Source organism: Mus musculus, chromosome X, assembly GCF_000001635.26.
Source record: "Mus musculus strain C57BL/6J chromosome X, GRCm38.p6 C57BL/6J".
In the NCBI taxonomy this organism is placed as follows: Eukaryota; Metazoa; Chordata; class Mammalia; order Rodentia; family Muridae; genus Mus; species Mus musculus.
This window is the reverse complement of record NC_000086.7, coordinates 166,074,148-166,093,220: the sequence shown is the minus strand read 5'-3', so window position 1 is coordinate 166,093,220 and position 19,073 is coordinate 166,074,148.

The window sequence follows — 19,073 nt, the reverse complement described above, 5'->3', positions numbered from 1 at the left end:
GGGATCAGCTCACCCACATTCATGCCCTTCTGGCCAGTTCACCCTCAATTCTGCCACCAAGGTAAGGTCCACTGTGCTGCCTGTGCAAGGCTCAGGGTCTACTTTTCCCATTGATGGCACCAGTGAGAGGTGGGGCCGGTAGCTCTCCAGAAAACCACTGCCAGTGTGGGACAGGGCCAGTTTTGAATAGACCCTGGATATCCATATGGTCCCTGGCAGCTGCCCAGACCAAGAATACCCTTACCATGGGCATTTTTTTTTAATTTATTAGGTATTTTCTTTATTTACATTTCCAATGCTATCTCAAAGTCTCCCATACCCTCCCCCCCACTCCTTAGTTGTTCTACCTATAGGGTTGCAGACCCCTTTAGCTCCTTGGGTACTTTCTCTAACTCCTCCATTGGGCATCCACTTCTGTGTTTGCTAGGCTCAGGCATAGCCTCACAAGAGACAGCTATATCAGGGTCCTTTCAGCAAAATCTTGCTAGTGTATGCAATGGTGTTAGCATTTGGAGGCTGATTATGGGATGGATCCCCGGACATGGCAGTCTCTAGATGGTCCATCCTTTCATCTCAGCTCCAAACTGTGTCTCTTCAACTCCTTCCGTGGGTGTTTTGTTCCCAATTCTAAGAAGGGGCAAAGTGTCCACACTTTGGTCTTCCTTCTTCTTGAGTTTCATGTGTTTTGCAAATTGTAACTTATATCTTGGGTATTCTAAGTTTCTGGGCTAATATCCACTTATCAGTGAGTACATATTGTGTGAGTTCTTTTGTGATTGGGTTACCTTACTCAGGATGATGCCCTCCAGCTCCATCCATTTGCCTAGGAATTTCATAAATTCATTCTTTTTAATAGCTGAGTAGTACTCTATTGTGTAAGTGTACTACGTTTTCTGTATCCATTCCTCTGTTGAGGGACATCTGGGTTCTTTAATGCTTTTTTGTGTTTCTTCTTTAAAGGATTATACCTGTTTAGTTGTGTTCTCCCATATGTCTTTAAGAGAGTTATTAATGTCCTTCTTAAAATCCTCTACCAGCATCATGAGATAGGACTTTAAATCTGAATCTTGCTTTTTTGGTGTGTTGGGGTATTCAGGACTTGCTGTGGTAGGAGAACTGGGTTCTGATGATGCCAAGTAACCTTGGTTTCTGTTGGTAAGGTTCTTGTGCTTGCCTTTCACTTTCTGGTTATTTCTGGTGTTAGTTAGTCTTTCTGTCTCTGGCTGGATGCCATCCCTCCTGTAGGTCTGTAAGCCTGTGTCAGCACTCCTGGGAGACCTGCTCTCTCCTCATGGAACTTGTGTATAGAGTGCTGTGGATCAGCCCAAGCTCTGGGTGCAGATGGCAACAGGAAGGTTCTTGTTCCAGCTACTCCTCTGTTCCTGTTCCCTGTGTGCCCCTTGCTGGTCCTGCCTTGGACAGTTACTGGAGAGAAAGTGGCTATTTTACCTCTGAACCCCGGAGTAAGACCACTCCTGGGAGACCAGCTCTCTTTTGGTGGAGCTTGTGCACAGTGGGCTGTGGAACAGCCTCAGCTACTGGGTACAGATGGTGACCAGAAAGATCCTGTCTCAGCTGCTCCACTCTGCTTTCATCCTTTTTATAATCATGTTTCAACCAGGTTCCTGATTATTTCCTCTTATATTAAATTCTACAAAGTGACTTGATATTAGAAATAATATCCCTCTCAAACTAACAGAAATTACATTTCAATAAACAGTATTTTGAAAAATTGACACAACTAAGAGTTGTTAGTAAGCTATCTAGGAATGCTGGGAAAAGTTACATACTGCGGTTGCATACAACTATGGGCAGGCCAATTCTTAGAGCAGGCTTATCTGTCAGGTTGGGATCCTTTGACATGATGAATGGGATCTATGTTCATCACTAAAAATTCTGTGCTTTTTTTTTTTTTTTTTTTTTTTTTGGCCCGGTAATGGAACTGGAAGTGATATCACTCCAAGATAGATGAGGGAATCCTGGCAGAGATGAGGCACTCCCTGGCACATATCTTGACTGGCCCATCTGCTGAAATTATCATGTCTATGCATGGAGGAACAAACAAATGGAAGCAGGGTACAAGATAAGTATAAACACCAATTTCTAACTTTTTAGTTTACAGTATCTAATGGTATAAAATAGCTAGGACTACATTAGATACAAGGATGAGACAACATTTTATGGAAAGGTATGAAACAATACTTGTGTAAATGTAGAACTATATCTTTCATAGTTTGTAAAGGCAATACTATATGAATTTTTTTTTTTTTGCCAAATACACATGTAGGTGAAAAATAGTTCTCATCAGGGTGACTAGTATTCAAAATGAAGAATAATGATTCTCTTCAATAATCAAATATTAGACATCTATTACTTTTAGTTTCTTTTTATTGTTGTACAGACATCCTTGTGATTATTATTATGATTATGCTGATTAATTTAAAATATATTCAGTAACATATGATTATTAGTAAGCCATACAGGATTATCTTGATACACACAGCTTTAGACATAAAAATTTACAGGAGATTCTTGCATTTGAATTCAGACTTACTGTAATCCCTATCTTTGGGCAAATATTGCGAAGGGAAGACTAATATAATTTGCAAAGTATTATTTTCCCCCACATTTTACTGATATACCTTATTATACCCTACCATAAGGATACATCTTATCATTTATTCATCACAATGTGAAAATATAAATGTACCAAAATGCATGTAATAGCTGAGAAAATCTTTTAAGATGAGTTTGACAGCATTACTGAAAATAATAACAGTAATTTCCGTTTATCTGGTGCTCCGCAGAATAAATCCCGAGTCTTTTTCGGTCTAAGGGATTGATGGGTAATGTCTTACTGTGTTTTTCTAGCATCTCTGGGCAGATCACTTAAGGACTTTGTACATGTCCAGTAGTAGAAATCTGAGAAAAACCACAGTGTCTGAGACCCTGCTCATTGATGTTCCTACAAAGCATATAGTCCATGCTTCTGATATAGCTCTCCATGGAAGGTTTTCATTGATATTTAGAGATAAAATTTCTATACACATGTAAGATTTCTCATTTTTCCCCCCACTGACATCTTTGGAATGTAGGCATTTTACTGTGATCTGTTTATTTGTTACATTTATTTATGTGTGCGTGTGTGTGTGTGTGTGTGTGTGTGTGTGTGTGTGTGTGTGTGCATGTGTGTGCGTGTGCATATGTGTGTGGTCTGTGCTCTCTCCTTCCAGTATGTGGGACTGGGGGATTGAACTCAGGTCATCAAACTAGGTGGCAAGCATATTTACTTGCTGAGTCCTCCCATTGGCTCAAAGACATCTTTATTTGTTACAAATAGTCAACTAGATCTATGAGTCCCAGATCTGCATTGGTTTTTTCATTTCTGTCACTGTTTGAGCTTACTGAATAAGCTTTGACCTTGTTCTCTCAAGATACAATTCCTCTCATGGACATCAAATAACAATAGTGCGGAATCGTTTCCCCCTCTTTTTCTGATCAATCTTGGCTGACTCAGTGAAGCTCTTTTCTATTTTTAGGGGTTGTTGGTCATGAAATTGTAGTTCTAACTGATTGTTTTCATTTAATTATGCCAGCTTTTTTTAAAGATGAGAGAAGTCATAGGTCTTCATGTTTAATTACTTCTTAGACAACACTGACATATCATCTATATATCACCTATTGGCCTACCTTCCCTTGCTTTGACAGATAACATAAAACACCAGCAGTGGGGAAGCCTCTGTTTTAAAGGCATGTAACCGATGGCACAATTTGAACTCCACAGCATAGAAGAACTGGAACCATAACTTATTCAAAGGGTTAGCAGTTGTTTCCCTGATGTTCTTCATACTCCAGGGGTACAAATTGCTTTACAAATGATACACCTTAAATTGAAATGCTTTAAGATACATACCACCATCTCTGCTTCTGTTATTTTTTACTACACTAAAATTCAAGTTTTTGTTCCTTAACCATCCATCAGCTCTCATATTCCTCCTCCTTCAACCTCAGTAATAATTAGCAGTCGGATTAGAATTGTATGAAGCAAGTTAAACCGATGCAACTTCTACCTCTATGACTTATATTATGAAAATAGCACTCCACAGTGCTAACCATGGTTGAAGGAAAAAAAAAAGAGCACATGGAACAATGTCATAAACATGTTTTATCAGCTGTTCCTCCTGCTCTGCTTTCTGTTTTCTTAAACTTTACAGTGAAATATAATTAGATACTCTGAAATTCTCCAACCTTATGTGTACAATTCCATGAGTTTTCACAATATTTATACCCTTGTAGCTGGTTCTCCAATCTATGAGGTTTTCTGTTACTCTGGAAAATTCCCTTTTTTCATTTATTGAGTCAATTCTCTTCACCAGTCACTTACAGCCCTGATTTTCACCACCATAGATGAGTTATGTCTTTTCTAGCACTTCATATACACAGAGCCCCGTGAATTGGACTTTTTCTCCACTTAGTGTAAATGATGCCCTTCCCATGTTGCCTTATACACTCCTAGCTCATTTCTGTTTATTGTGGGGTAGGAATTCACTGTATAAACATACCACAATTTGTTTTTCATTCTTTTATCGATGGACTCTGAGTATTCATCCTTCTTTATTCACCTTGAATAACAGTGCAACAACCATTCTCTACTTGAAAAAAAATTGAGGACATATGCTTTAACTTTTTAGTTCCAGGGTAGGAAATAAATGGATCATGATATAGTTTTATGTTTAACTTTATTAAGAAATGTTCATATGGACCATCATTTTTAGATTCCCAACAAAACTGCTATGAGTCCTTGCCATTACATATATTTACTTTTAAAATGTAAATTTGTATTTAAATTTAGGATTTTTATTTAAATTAAAAAAATTAAACATTTTAGTGGTTGTGTTTATGTAATGTGTGAGTATTTTCTGTAACACACTTATTGATTTTTTTAAAATAACATTTCATCTGTTTTTTTGTTTCAATTTTCTACTAATTTTGTGGAGTTGTCTTTAAATATTTTACTTGTAGAAGTTATTTACAGATTCTGGATATAACTTAGTTATTTATTTCCCTTTTCGTTCCAAGTCTGAGCATGAATATTTGTTTTTCAATGGTATCTTTTAATGAGTAAAAGATTTAAGTTTTTAGGAAATTCTTACCTTTCTTTTCTTTGAAAGGGTGAATCTGTTTGGAGTCTAAGAAAAATTTGCCTATCTTTTCTAGTAGCTTTATTGTTAAGCTTTGATATTCAATACCACTATTCATATTGAAATGATATTTTGTTTTATTCAACATTAAATTTTATCTTTTATATAACAATTACATTTATTGAGTGTGTGTGTGCATACATACGTGTGTGTGTGTGTGTGTGTGTGTGTATGTGTGCGCACACGTGCATATGCACATACATCAAAATATTCATGTAGAGGCAAGAAGGTAAGTTTTGGGAGTTGTTTTGTTCATTATACTATGCTGATTTTTATAACTTTATAGTAATCCTTTCAGAAAGGATGTAAGTGTTTGTCTTGGTTTTCATTTTTTTGAGAATTTTGCCTCTTCATACTTCATTGGGGATCGAACTCAAGCCAGGCTTGGCAACAATAGCCTTTATCATTTGAGTGACCTTGCTACCTCCTATCCCTTTATTTTATAAAATATAAAAGTGCTCTCTCTCTCTCTCTCTCTCTCTCTCTCTCTCTCTCTCTCTCTCTCTCTCTCTCTCTCCCTTCCCTTCCTTTCCTTTTGTCCATTTTAATCTTTCTTGAGACAGGTTTCTCTGTGTGGCCCTGGCTGTCCTAGAACTCTCTCTGTAGGACAGGCTGGCTTTGAACTCAAGAGATCTGCCTGCTTCTGCCTCCTGAGTTCTGGGATTAAAAATGTGCACAATAATTGCCTAACATAAAATTCTTTAAAATGCAAACCTGAGTAGTTCATAACCTACAAATAGGTATCACAGTTAAGGAAGTTGGGCAGTCCAAAGTCAAAACACCGGTAGATTCTGTGTCTGTCAAGAATCTATTCCTGAATAATTAGTGCATCTCATTTTGCCATACTGCAGCAAAGAACCTCTATAGGGTCTCTTTTATAAGGTAATTAATTTCATTCATGAGGCATTGTGGCACCCTCATTATTGAATTCAATACCACGGTCCTCTCTACACTTTATGTTGAGGATTGGGATTTCAAATGGAGGAAATATAAACATTGAGACCATGCCCAGAGATCCATTTGTTCAAGTAGCATTTGATGTAAACACGTTTCTATTTCCATTCAACCTTTGGAACTTTTATCAAAAATCATCTAACTAGAGCTAGGCTTGAGTGAGTTCATACTTATAATCTCAGTACTTAGGAGGCAAGAGGATCACAAATTTAAGGCCAGTCTTGTTTGCATAGATAATTTCAGGACAGCAAGAGCTACATTGTATGGCCCTGACTCATGCCGTTACTCTTTTCAATAATTTGACCATTGTCTGCTGAACTTTTTTTTTGTTGTTCTATGCTATTTTACTGATACATATTTATAGATCATATGTCAGTTTTACACTGTGTTGATTACCATAACTTTATAGTAAATCTAAGAGATTGGATGTAATTTTCCAAGCTTTGTTTATTCTTTTTTTTTCAGAAGTTTGACTTCATATTGTAACATAAATTGTAGACTTAGCTTCCAGTTTCTAAAATAAGACTGCTCAGATTTGAATAGTGATTTCCTTGAGGTTTTAGTTAAGTTCTGGGAGCACTGATAGCTTAGTGTTAAGGTTTACAATCACTGAGTGTAACATTTCATTTATTTCTCAATATTGTCTTCCAATTTTCTAGCTATAGATGCTGTGTACTTTTAAACAAAGTTATTTGTAGGTACAGTACATAGTTTCAGTAGGTAGAATAGTTTCACATACATATCAAAAGAGAGTGGGATAGTTGAATCTAGGAAGGAGAACTTAGTGAATAAGAATTAGAATGGGAAGGAATCGAGAAAACCCGACCTGATCAGGGGCACAAGTCCCTTCTGGTCCCCGCCAGCACCGGGGTAGCTTGGGTGTGGAATCTGCGGACACCCACAAGGTACCCACAGGACCCTCCACGGGATCTTAAGACCTCAGGTGAGTGGAACACAGCTGCTGCTCCAATCCAATCGTGTGGGACCCGAGACTGCATTAATTAGGGAAGCAGAAAACCCAACCTGATCAGAGGCACAAGTCCCTTCTGGTCCCTGCCAGCACCGAGGTAGCTTGGTCACAGGGTCTGAAGACACCCGCAAGGTACCCACAGGACCCCCAACGGGATCTTAAGACCTCTGTGAGTGGATAACAACTTCTGCCAGGAAGCAAGTTCAAACACCAGATATCTAAGCACCTTCCCTGCAAGAGGAGAGCTTGCCTGCAGAGAGTACTCTGAACACTGAAACTCAGGAGAGATCTAGTCTCCCAGGTCTGCTGATAGAGGCTAACAGAATCATCTGAGGAACAAGCTCTAACCAGAGACAACTACAACAACTAACTCCAGAGATTACCAGATGGTGAAAGGCAAACGTAAGAATCTTACTAACAGAAACCAAGACCACTCACCATCATAAGAACGCAGCACTCCCACTCCACCGAGTCCTGGGCACCCCAATACACCCGAAAAATAGTCCCTGATTTAAAAGCATATCTCATGATGATGGTAGAGGACATCAAGAAGGACTTTAATAACTCACTTAAAGAAATACAGGAGAACGCTGCAAAACAGGTAGAAGATCTTAAAGAGGAAGCACAAAAATCCCTTAAAGAATTGCAGGAAAACACTACCAAACCGGTGATGGAATTGAATAAAACCATTCAAGACCAAAAAAAGGAAGGAGACACAATAAAGAAAACCCAAAGTGAGGCAATGCTGGAGATAGAAAACTAGGAAAGAAATCTGGAACCATAGATGCAAGCATCACAGCAGAATATAAGAGATGGAAGAGAGATCTCAGGTGCAGAAGATTCCATAGAGAACATCAGCATAACAATCAAAGAAAAAACAAAATGCAAAGAGATCCTAGCTCAAAACATCCAGGAAATCCAGGACACAGTGAGAAGATCAAACCTAAGGATAATAGGAGTAGATGAGAATGAAGATTTTCAACTTAAAGGGCCAGCAAATATCTTCAACAAAATTATAGAAGAAAACTTCCAAAACCCAAAGAAAGAGATGCCCATGAACATACAAGTAGTCTACAGAACTACAAATAGACTGGACCAGAAAAGAAATTCCTCCCGACACATAATAATCAGAACAACAAATGCACTAAATAAAGATAGAATATTAAAAGCAGTAAGGGAAAAAGGTCAAGTAACATATAAAGGCAGGCCTATCAGAATTACACCAGACTTTTCACCAGAGACTATGAAAGCCAGAAGATCCTGGACAGATGTTATACAGACCCTAAGAGAACACAAATGCCAGCCCAGGCTACTATACCCAGCCAAACTCTCAATTACCATAGATGGAGAAACCAAAGTATTCCACGATAAAACCAAATTCACACATTATCTTTCAACAAATCCAGCCCTTCAAAGGATAATAACAGAAAAAAAGGAATACAAGGACTGAAACCATGCCGTGGAAAAAGCAAAAAAGTAATCCCTCAACAAACCAAAAAGAAGACAGCCACAAGAACAGAATGCCAACTCTAACAACAAAAATTATAAGAAGCAACAATTACTTTTCCTTAATATCTCTTAATATCAATGGACTCAATTCCCCAATAAAAAGACATAGACTAACAGACTGGCTACACAAACAGGACCCAACATTCTGCTGCTTACAGGAAACCCATCTCAGGGAAAAAAGCAGACACTACTTCAGAGTGAAAAGCTGGAAAACAATTTTCCAAGCAAATGGTCTGAAGAAACAAGGTGGAGTAGCCATTCTAATATCTAATAAAATCAACTTCCAACCCAAAGTTATCAAAAAAGTCAAAGAGGGACACTTCATACTCATCAAAGGTAAAATCCTCCAAGAGGAACTCTCATTTCTGAATATCTATGCTCCAAATGCAAGGGCAGCCACATTTATTAAAGACACTTTAGTAAAGCTCAAAGCACATATTGCACCTCACACAATAATAGTGGGAGGCTTCAACACACCACTTTCATCGATGGACAGATCGTGGAAACAGAAACTAAACAGGGACACAGTGAAACTAACAGAAGTCATGAAACAAATGGACTTAACAGATATCTACAGAACATTTTATCTTAAAACAAAAGGATATAGCTTCTTCTCAGCACCTCATGGTACCTTCTCCAAAACTGACCATATAATTGGTCACAAAACAGGCCTCAACAGATGCAAAAATATTGAAATTGTCCCATGCATCCTATCAGACCACCATGGACTAAGGCTGATCTTCAATAACAACATAAATAATGGAAAGCCAACATTCACGTGGAAACTGAACAACACTCTTCTCAAGGATACCTTGGTCAAGGAAGGAATAAAGAGAGAAATTAAAGACTTTTTAGAGTTTAATGAAAATGAAGCCACAACATACCCAAAATTAAGGGACACAATGAAAGCATTTCTAAGAGGGAAACTCATAGCTCTGAGTGCCTCCAAAAAGAAACTAGAGAGAGCACACACTAGCAGCTTGACAACACACTTAAAAGCTCTAGAACAAAAGGAAGCAAATTCGCCCAAGAGGAGTAGACAGCAGGAAATAATCAAACTCAGTGGCGAAATCAACCAAGTGGAAACAAGAATTATTCAAAGAATCAACCAAATGAGGAGCTGGTTCATTGAGAAAATCAACAAGAAAGATAAACCCTTAGCCAGACTCACTAGAGGGCACAGGGGCAGCATCTTAATTTACAAAATCAGAAATGAAAAGGGAGACATAACGACAGATCCTGAAGATATCCAAAACACCATCAGATCCTTCTACAAAAGGCTATACTCAACAAAACTGGAAAACCTGGATGAAATGGACAAATTTCTAGACAGATACCAGGTACCAAAGTTAAACCAGGATCAAGTTAATGATCTAAACAGTCCCATATCCCCTAAAGAAATAGAAGCAGTCATTAATAGCCTCCCAACCAAAAAAAAGCCCATGACCAGATGGGTTTAGTGCAGAGTTCTATCAGACCTTCAAAGAAGATCTAATTCCAGTTCTGCAAAAACTATTCCACAAAATAGAAGTAGAAGGTACTCTACCCATCTCATTCTATGAAGCCACAATTACTCTGATACCTAAACCACAGAAAGATTCAACAAAGATAGAGAACTTCAGACCAATTTCCCTTATGAATATCGATGCAAAAATACTCAATAAAATTCTCGCTAACCGAATCCAAGAACACATTAAAACAATCATCCATCCTGACCAAGTAGGTTTTATTCCAGGGATGCAGGGATGGTTTAATACATGGAAATCCATCAATGTAATCCATTATATAAACAAACTCAAAGACAAGAACCACATGATCATCTCGGTAGATTTGGAGAAAGCATTTGACAAAATCCAACATCCATTCATGATAAAAGTCTTGGAAAGATCAGGAATTCAAAGCCCACACCTAAATAAGATAAAAGCAATCTACAGCAAACCAGTAGCCAACATCAAAGTAAATGGTGAGAAGCTGGAAGCAATCCCACTAAAATCAGGGACTAGACAAGGCTACCCACTTTTTCCCTACCTATTCTACATTGTACTTGAAGTCTTAGCCATAGCAATTCGAAAACAAAAGGAGAACAAGGGGATACAAATTGGAAAAGAAGAAGTCAACATATCACTTTTTGCAGATGATATGGTAGTATATATAAGTGACCCTAAAAATTCCACCAGAGAACTCCTAAACCTGAGAAACAGCTTAGGTGAAGTAGCAGGATATAAAATTAACTCAAACAAGTCAATGGCCTTTCTCTACACAAAGCAGAAACAGGCTGAGAAAGAAATTTTGGAAACAACACCCTTCTTAATAGTCACAAATAATATAAAATACCTTGGAGTGACTCTAACTAAGGAAGTGAAAGATCTGTATGATAAGAACTTCAAGTCTCTGAAGAAAGAAATTAAAGAACATCTCAGAAGATGGAAAGAATCCCATGCTCATGGATTGGCAGGATCAATATAGTAAAAATGGCTATCTTGCCAAAAGCAATCTACAGATTCAATGCAATCCCCATCAAAATTCCAACTCAATTCTTCAACGAATTAGAAAGACCAATCTGCAAATTCATCTGGAATAATAAAAAACCTAGGATAGCAAAAACTCTTCTCAAGGATAAAAGAACCTCTGGTGGAATCACCATGCCTGACCTAAAGCTTTACTACAGAGCAATTGTGATAAAAACTGCATGATACTGGTATAGCAACAGAGAAATAGACCAATGGAATAGAACTGAAGACCCAGAAATGAATCCACACACCTATGGTCACTTGATCTTCGACAAAGGAGCTAAAACCATCCAGTGCAAAAAAAGACAGCATTTTTAACAAATGGTGCTGGCACAACTGGTGGTTATCTTGTAGAAGAATGGGAATTGATCCATTCCTATCTCCTTGTACTAAGGTCAAATCTAAGTGGATCAAGGAGCTCCACATAAAACCAGAGACACTGAAACTTATAGAGGATAAAGTGGGGAAAAGCCTCCAAGATATTGGCACAGGGGAAAATTCCTGAATAGAACAGCAGTGGCTTGTGTTGTAAGATCGAGAACTGACAAATGGGACCCCATGAAACTACAAAGCTTCTGTAAGGCAAAAGACACCATCAATAAGACAAAAAGGCCTCCCACTGATTGGGAAAGAATCTTTACCTATCCTAAATCAGATAGGGGACTAATATCCAATATATATAAAGAACTCAAGAAGGTGGACTCCAGAAAATCAAATAACCCCATTAAAAATGGGGCTCAGAGCTAAACAAAGAATTCTCAACTGAGGAATACCAAATGGCTGAGAAACACCTGAAAAAATGTTCAGCATTCTTAATCATCAGGGAACCAAACACCCATGGAAGGAGTTACAGAGACAAAGTTTGGAGCTGAAACAAAAGGATGGACCATCTAGAGACTGCCATATCCAGGAATCCATCCCATAATCAGTTTCCAAACTCTGACACCATTGCATACACTAGCAAGAATTTGCTGAAAGGACCCAGATATAGCTGTCTCTTTTGAGACTACACAGGGGCCTAGCAAACACATAAGTGGATGCTCACAGTCAGCGATTGGATGGAACACAAGGCCCCCAATGGAGGAGCTAGAGAAAGTACCCAAGGAGCTAAAGGGATCTGCAACCCTATAGGTGGAACATTATGAACTAACCAGTACCCTGGAGCTCTTGACTCTAGCTGCATATGAATCAAAAGATGGCCTAGTTGGCCATTCCTGGAAAGAGAGGCCCATTGGACTTTCAAACTTTATATGCCCCAGTACAGGGGAATGCCAGGGCCAAAAAGTGGGAGTGGGTGGGTAGGGGAGTGGCGGGGAGTTTATGGGGGACTTTTGGGATAGCATTGGAAATGTAAATGAGGAAAATCCCTAATTAAAAAAGAGGATTGGGAAGGAATCTTTCTTTTTATCATATTTTCTATTTTCAACTGATATATATACTTTTTGTATTAAGTAAATAACATTATAAATTTAAAACCACCTGGACTCTGTAATCTCTCAAACACTGGACCACCAACCAGGCAGCATATACCAGTGGATATGACACCCTCAACATACATACAGCAGAGGACTTCTTGGTCTGGGTTCAGTCAGAGAAGATGCACCTAACCCCTTAAGAAACTGGAGGCCCTAGGGAATGTGTAGGTCTGGTAGTATGGGGGGGATTGCAGGGGTGGGGACATCCTTGTGGAGATGGTGGGGCGGAGGTGTGAGATGGGGAACAGTTGGTCGGGGCAGACCAGGAGGGAGATTAAATCTGGATTGTAAAGAAAAAGATTAAAAAAATCTCTCAGAGTTGATGACATTTAATAATATGTTAAAATGTGTATCCTATGATGCTAGTTTAAAGATTTCATAAATAATATTTTTAAAGATTCTTATTTTCTCCTTGGTACTCAATCAGAGTGTATCAATACTGCCACAGTTTAAATATAGGTGGTTCTTTCTTGTAATGTGTCTAAAAACATCCTCTGATAATTTTAGACATGTATATATTACATTCTGCTTATTCTTACTGCATCCTCTTTTATGTCACTTCTTCTCCCATTATCCCCCATTTCCCTAAAACTGCTTCCTTTGCATTCATGCCTTTTTAATCTTGTTGTGTGACCCCCTGATTTTTGTCATGACCATTTTGTATGGACACTGGTTTGGAAATATCCATTGGAACTTTGTTAGTTCAGTATTTGGTCCACAAGTGTAGGCTGTGACTCACCCCCACCCCCAATAGGGGCTCTCCTAATCTCTTATTGAAAATCTGCTTGTGTATTATAATGGGAGGGAGCTGCATATATTCAGGAGGCAATATATTGGCCATTAAGTATTTTGAGACCAATGAACTTCAAAGAGAGTGCATTTCAGATAATAGATTCATTTATTCATATTCTTGTGCTTACTGCATACTAGGTACTGCAGGAAGTGTTGGACATTGTTAAAACAAGTAAATAAATGGAAAAAGCAACCAATATTCTTTGTGCTGTATGTAGTGAAGCAAATGGCCAGAATGTAGTTAGTGAACCTTACTTAAGTTGGTGTCAAGGAAGGGGGACCATTTTACTCACTGTGAACTCAAATCTGGCAAATCAAAGGAAGGAATTGAGTGCTTAGGGGTTGTTAAAGTAGGAGGGTGACTGCACCAAGTGGGGTTAGGCAGAAAAGCTCTTGGGAAGCTAATTTCTAAACTTGATGTTTGAGTCTTAAAGGTAACTTTATGGAAGTGACTGGGAGAGAAGGTATATGTATATAAATCAGTAAAATTGGGGAATGGTAGTTAAAGGTAGAGAGATTTAATTAGTATATAAGTATAGGGAATGGGCAGAAGTTGAAGATAGTTTGCAAGGCAAAGGTTTATGACACAGTAACAGATAATGCCTGATTCATAGGAGATTCCTTTAGCTTAGCAGCTCTCAACCTGTGGGTCATGACCCCTCACTTAGCATGTGCTCTACTGCTGAGATGTGTGCCCAACTCTGAAACATTCTTTTACGAGATCATGTTTTAATGTCAGTGAGAAAAGAAATGCCTTTGGTTGGAGGTTATGGCCCACTTAATGTCATCTTCTGAATATATTACACTGGTGATCACATTTTCAAGGAAAAAAAATTTTTTATGCACATTTCTCTCTTTTTGGACCTACCATTTTGTGGGCCCTATGATTCATCTGTGAAAATGAGAATAATTACACATAGCAATTAAAATGTAGAAACTTCTTGAAAAATCACATCCAGTATTTATAATTTTTCTCAAGCCGTAAACATCATTCATTATTAATCTGGTCATGGAAGCAAATGTAACCGCAATAGTGAGACAGCCCATGACTCTCATAAAAATCAATTTTTATAAGCTGGTTATCTTAGGGACAAATGTAATGACTCAATAAACTTAGTATGCAGGATTTTCTGGAGTTCTATATATCATTTGCATCATTTTATCTTTTAAGTTTCTACACTTCCCATTTAGCTGCTATTAAAAAAGGTACACACATCAAAACGTCTCAAGTTCTGCACCCCTCAGACATTAGTGGTAAAGGAGTAAAAGTTTTGTTTCAAAATGATTTTTCTGGGGCAGGAGTGATGGTACCAAGGTTAAGAGCACTTCTTGCTTTTGCAGAGGACCTGAATTTTATTCCCAGTGCCTACATGGTAGTTCACAACTCCAGTTCCTGGATGCACATGACACAGGCCTACCTGTGAGCAAAAGACTCACAGTTGTAAAATAAAATAAAATAAAATAAATAAATCTTTTTACAAAGGAGATTTTATTCCTTCTCTGGGCCTAATGTATTCCCCCTCTCTTGGATGTGATATGTTGGTGGAAGCTTTTAATTGAAGTACTTACTTTGCAAGCAGAGTCAGATGAGTCTAGTCCATCTAGGACTAAATAGTAGTACTATTTCTCAAAATAACTATATATATGTATATATATATATATATATATATATATATATATATATATATATATATATATACACACACATACACACACACACATATATATCCCCTTTTCAAGCAGCTAATATTTTTTAAAAATATTATTTATTATTAGTGTGTATGCCCTCATAATATCTGTGTGTAAGGGGTGCTCTGTTGAGTCACGGCACTTATGTGGAGGTTTAGCAGGTTATTTTATGAAGTTGGTATTCTCTTTACCCTTTTTTGTGGGATTTGGGGTTCAAACTCATGTTTCAGGCTTGTGTGGCAAACACTTTTCCTGGCTGAGTTATCTTACTGACTCTCAGTGTAGTTAAAAATATTTGTGTGTTTGAGTGTTTGCCACACTTATGTATGCATACCCCATGTATGCCCTTACCCAAGGAGGCCAGAAGAGAGTGGTGGATCCTTGAGAACTGGAGTTTCAGATGACTGTGAGCCACCATGTGTGTTCTAGGAACTGAACTCAGGTCCTTTGTAAGAGCAGTAAGTGCTCTTAACTATATAGCCATCTTTTCAGTCTGACTAATAAGTTTACAGCTGTAACTCTATGCTTCTATGGACTATGAATTAGCAGAATGTTTAATTACACCTAGGATGACTTAAAAGTCATGGGAAGGGCTGGAGTTAATCACAATGTAGATGAAGCTGTTTAGCTTCAAGTGTGACATGGTGTAATCCAACATCAGCACGTCATTTGGGGAAAATTTGGACCTTACAAAAGACCTTAGAATTAGCCAAAAACTAAAAAGACTGTGGGGTTGTAATGGGGTTTAGGCACATTGCTAAAGACACCCATCTGTCTCTTTGAAAACTAGATGGTAGCTTCAATTACATTTTGCAAGGCCACATTTTCAACTCCAGCACTCTTAACTGGAATGGAGACAAAATCTAAAAGAAAAAGTATTGTGGTCTTGAAATTGGGTGTGGTTTCAGTGACGTTGAACAAGCTATCCAGAAAGTTCTTACTTCACAAAAGTCAACACTTGTTCTATGTAGTTCCTATTTCGTTTGATGGAAGTGCTGGACTCTATTTTCCAATAAGGCAGAAGGAACCGGGAATGTAAGCATTATCTTGCATTTTGGCTAATTTCTTATAAAAGTCTATCAATGGAGTCTTCACAGAGGTTGAGATTATCTCATTGACCCTGAATCAAGGGTTCATACAGAGCCATCCTCATCACATGATTTATCATCTTTAGGAAGATGACTCTTTCCAAGACCTTTGGATGATCATATCATTTATCACTTATTCCATTATACAATGAAGTAGATACAAATTGAGGGCATTGAGCTCCCTTAAGCTAACTGCCTGCCTTCCTTAACTCGTGGACTAATCTGCATTTAGAGTTTTCCTTTTTAATTTGAGCTCCATCCATTTTTGGATTTCAAGATTTAAAGCTCACTCTTTTAGGGTGCTTATTAGTGATGAAATAATTCAATTAAAATGCAAACATCATTTTTAAAATGCTTTTTACATATGTATAGAAATGAAAAGAGATAAAATGGAGGATCTTGGAGCTGGAATTACAAAGAACCTCATGTGGTTTCTGCTGAATTCTGTGTCCTGTCTGTGTGTAGACTACATAGCTATTTAAGCAGAGGCAAACTGTTTTACTTTAGGAAGAATGGGTTGGAATGGGAACAGATAAAGACACATTGCTATAAGTAAGAGATCATTCTATCTCTAATTAAGCCAATGAAACCTTCCTGCTTGTTATTTACAACTGTTTGGGAGCTGTATGCTATTAAACTATTTTCTGTCTCTAAAGGTAAATGTGTTATTCTTCTAGTTCACTTTTTCTTGGAAAAAGTCTGTTTTGGATGGTTTCTAGTTTTGCAGGTTGCAATTCCCTCCTTGGCAAATCCCAGGGCATGTAAAAAGAGTTCAGGGACAATCAGAGCTGATGCCTGCCAGAGATCACTGAAAACCATGAGTGATTCTGCTCTGTGTGTCTTGGTTAGCAATGCTGGCAAATATCCTGGGAGATTGTTTAGCAACTGGACCACAACATAAAACTTGCAACCCAGAAAACTGCACACATCCACCACTGCATGTCTCAGGCAGTTTATATGTATCTTTGCCTTCTTTGTAGGCAATGATATCTCTTGCTCCCTAATTATCAATAATCAAAATTGTATGGCATGTAGCCATCACTGTGATTAACTTAATCTAGAGAAATCCTCTTAGACATGCCCAGAAATGTATTTCCATGCTCATTCTAAATCCTATCAAGTTGACAGTCAAGCTTAATAATCACAACATATGAGAGAAAACACAGGGTATTTGCTTTTCTGAGTCTGGCTCATTTTGCTTAGCAATAACTGCCAGTTCTATTTGTTTTTCTGCAAATGTCATGATTTCTTTATGGCTGCATAAAATTCTATTGTATGTGGATGTTGTATGACTTTTCCTGGGAAGGCCTGAAAAAATGTTTAAACATAGGGCATTGATGAAAGAAGCAATTCCAGCCATGTGTAGCCCAGTGAGCTCATTAAAGTTACATACAGGAAAATAGATGATGGGTTACTTCCAGTGGCATAGGTAATTCAAAGATGTGTCACTGAACAGTCCATCATGGGATAGGTGACAACTTCTGAAAGCTGTATTCTTGAGCTACCTGGACAACTCACAGAGAGCTCAGCTTATCAGATTTCCATTTCTCCTGCAGTTGCTACACTTTATATAACTTTGGTAAGGGGGTCTTGAAACTTTCAAGAGCTTCTCCAGTCTTGTAAGTTTTATTTACTTCCTGGGCCTTCTATGTTGTATTTAATTCCTCAGTTTCATCAGTCTCTCCTTTTTTCAAGTGAGAGTGTTTCAACTTTTAGGAAACAGTTGGACAATAGTATCTACTTTGTTAGTTATCTAACGTCAAGACTGGCTCCATTTCCTGGCTATTGTGAATGATTCAGAAATAAACAGGGCTGTGAAAGTAACTTTGTGGTGTGTTAGCTTGGAGTTCTTTGGGTCTATGTTGAAGAGTCAGACTATAACTTTGTTTTTAATTTTTGAAAGACTCCTCACACTGACCAGACTGACTGCACCAGTTTACGTTCACACTAGCATTGAACAAGGGTTCCTCCCTCCACATCCTTGACAGCATTTATTGCTATTTGTTTTCTAGATGATAGCCAATGTGGTTGGGGTTAGAGGTATCTAGAGTAGCCATAATTCCCATTTCCCTGATCATGGAGTATGTTGAGAACTTTTTGATGTACTTATTGGTTGCTTATATTTCTTTGAGGAGGAGTATGTATGCATTCCTTTCATTTTAGTGCATCTATTGATTATATACTATATTTTTGCCATTTAATTTATACAGATCTTTATGTGTTTTAAATGTAAATCCTCTGCCTGATGTGTAGTAGCTGAATATGTCCCTCATCATTTTGTAGGCTTTCTTCATTCTGGGGATTGTTTACTTTGCTGTAAAGGGTTTTAATTTTGTTTAATCACATTTATTAATTTTTGGGGATTATTTCCTGTGGAATACTTTTAAGAAAATCATTGCCTATGTCTCCATTTTGAAGTGTTTTCTCTCTAGCATTTTTGAATTTTTGAGTCATGCATTGGGGTATTTTATTTGTTTTGAATTAATTTTTGTGTAGGGTGATATAGTTTCATTCTTCTGCATGTGGGTATCTAGTCTCTGCGTTTGCTGAAGATGCTGTCCTTTTTTTTTTTTTTTTCAGTTTACGATTTTTACAGCTTTGCCAAAAAGTAGGTTGTTGTAACTGTGTCAGTCTGTCTCTGGGCTTTCTATTCTACTGTCTATGTGTCTGTGCACTGGTACTATATCAGCTTCGTTATTGTGGCATTGTAACATAATTTACAATCATGTTTTTTTTGTCATTTCTCTATATTTACTCTTTCCTCTGAGGATTAATTTGGCTGTTTTGTGCAAATTTTAGCATTCTATTTTTAAAATTTTGTGAAAAATGCCACAGACTTTGATGGAGATTGCATTAAAGTGTAGATCTCTTTTAATGCAGTACTT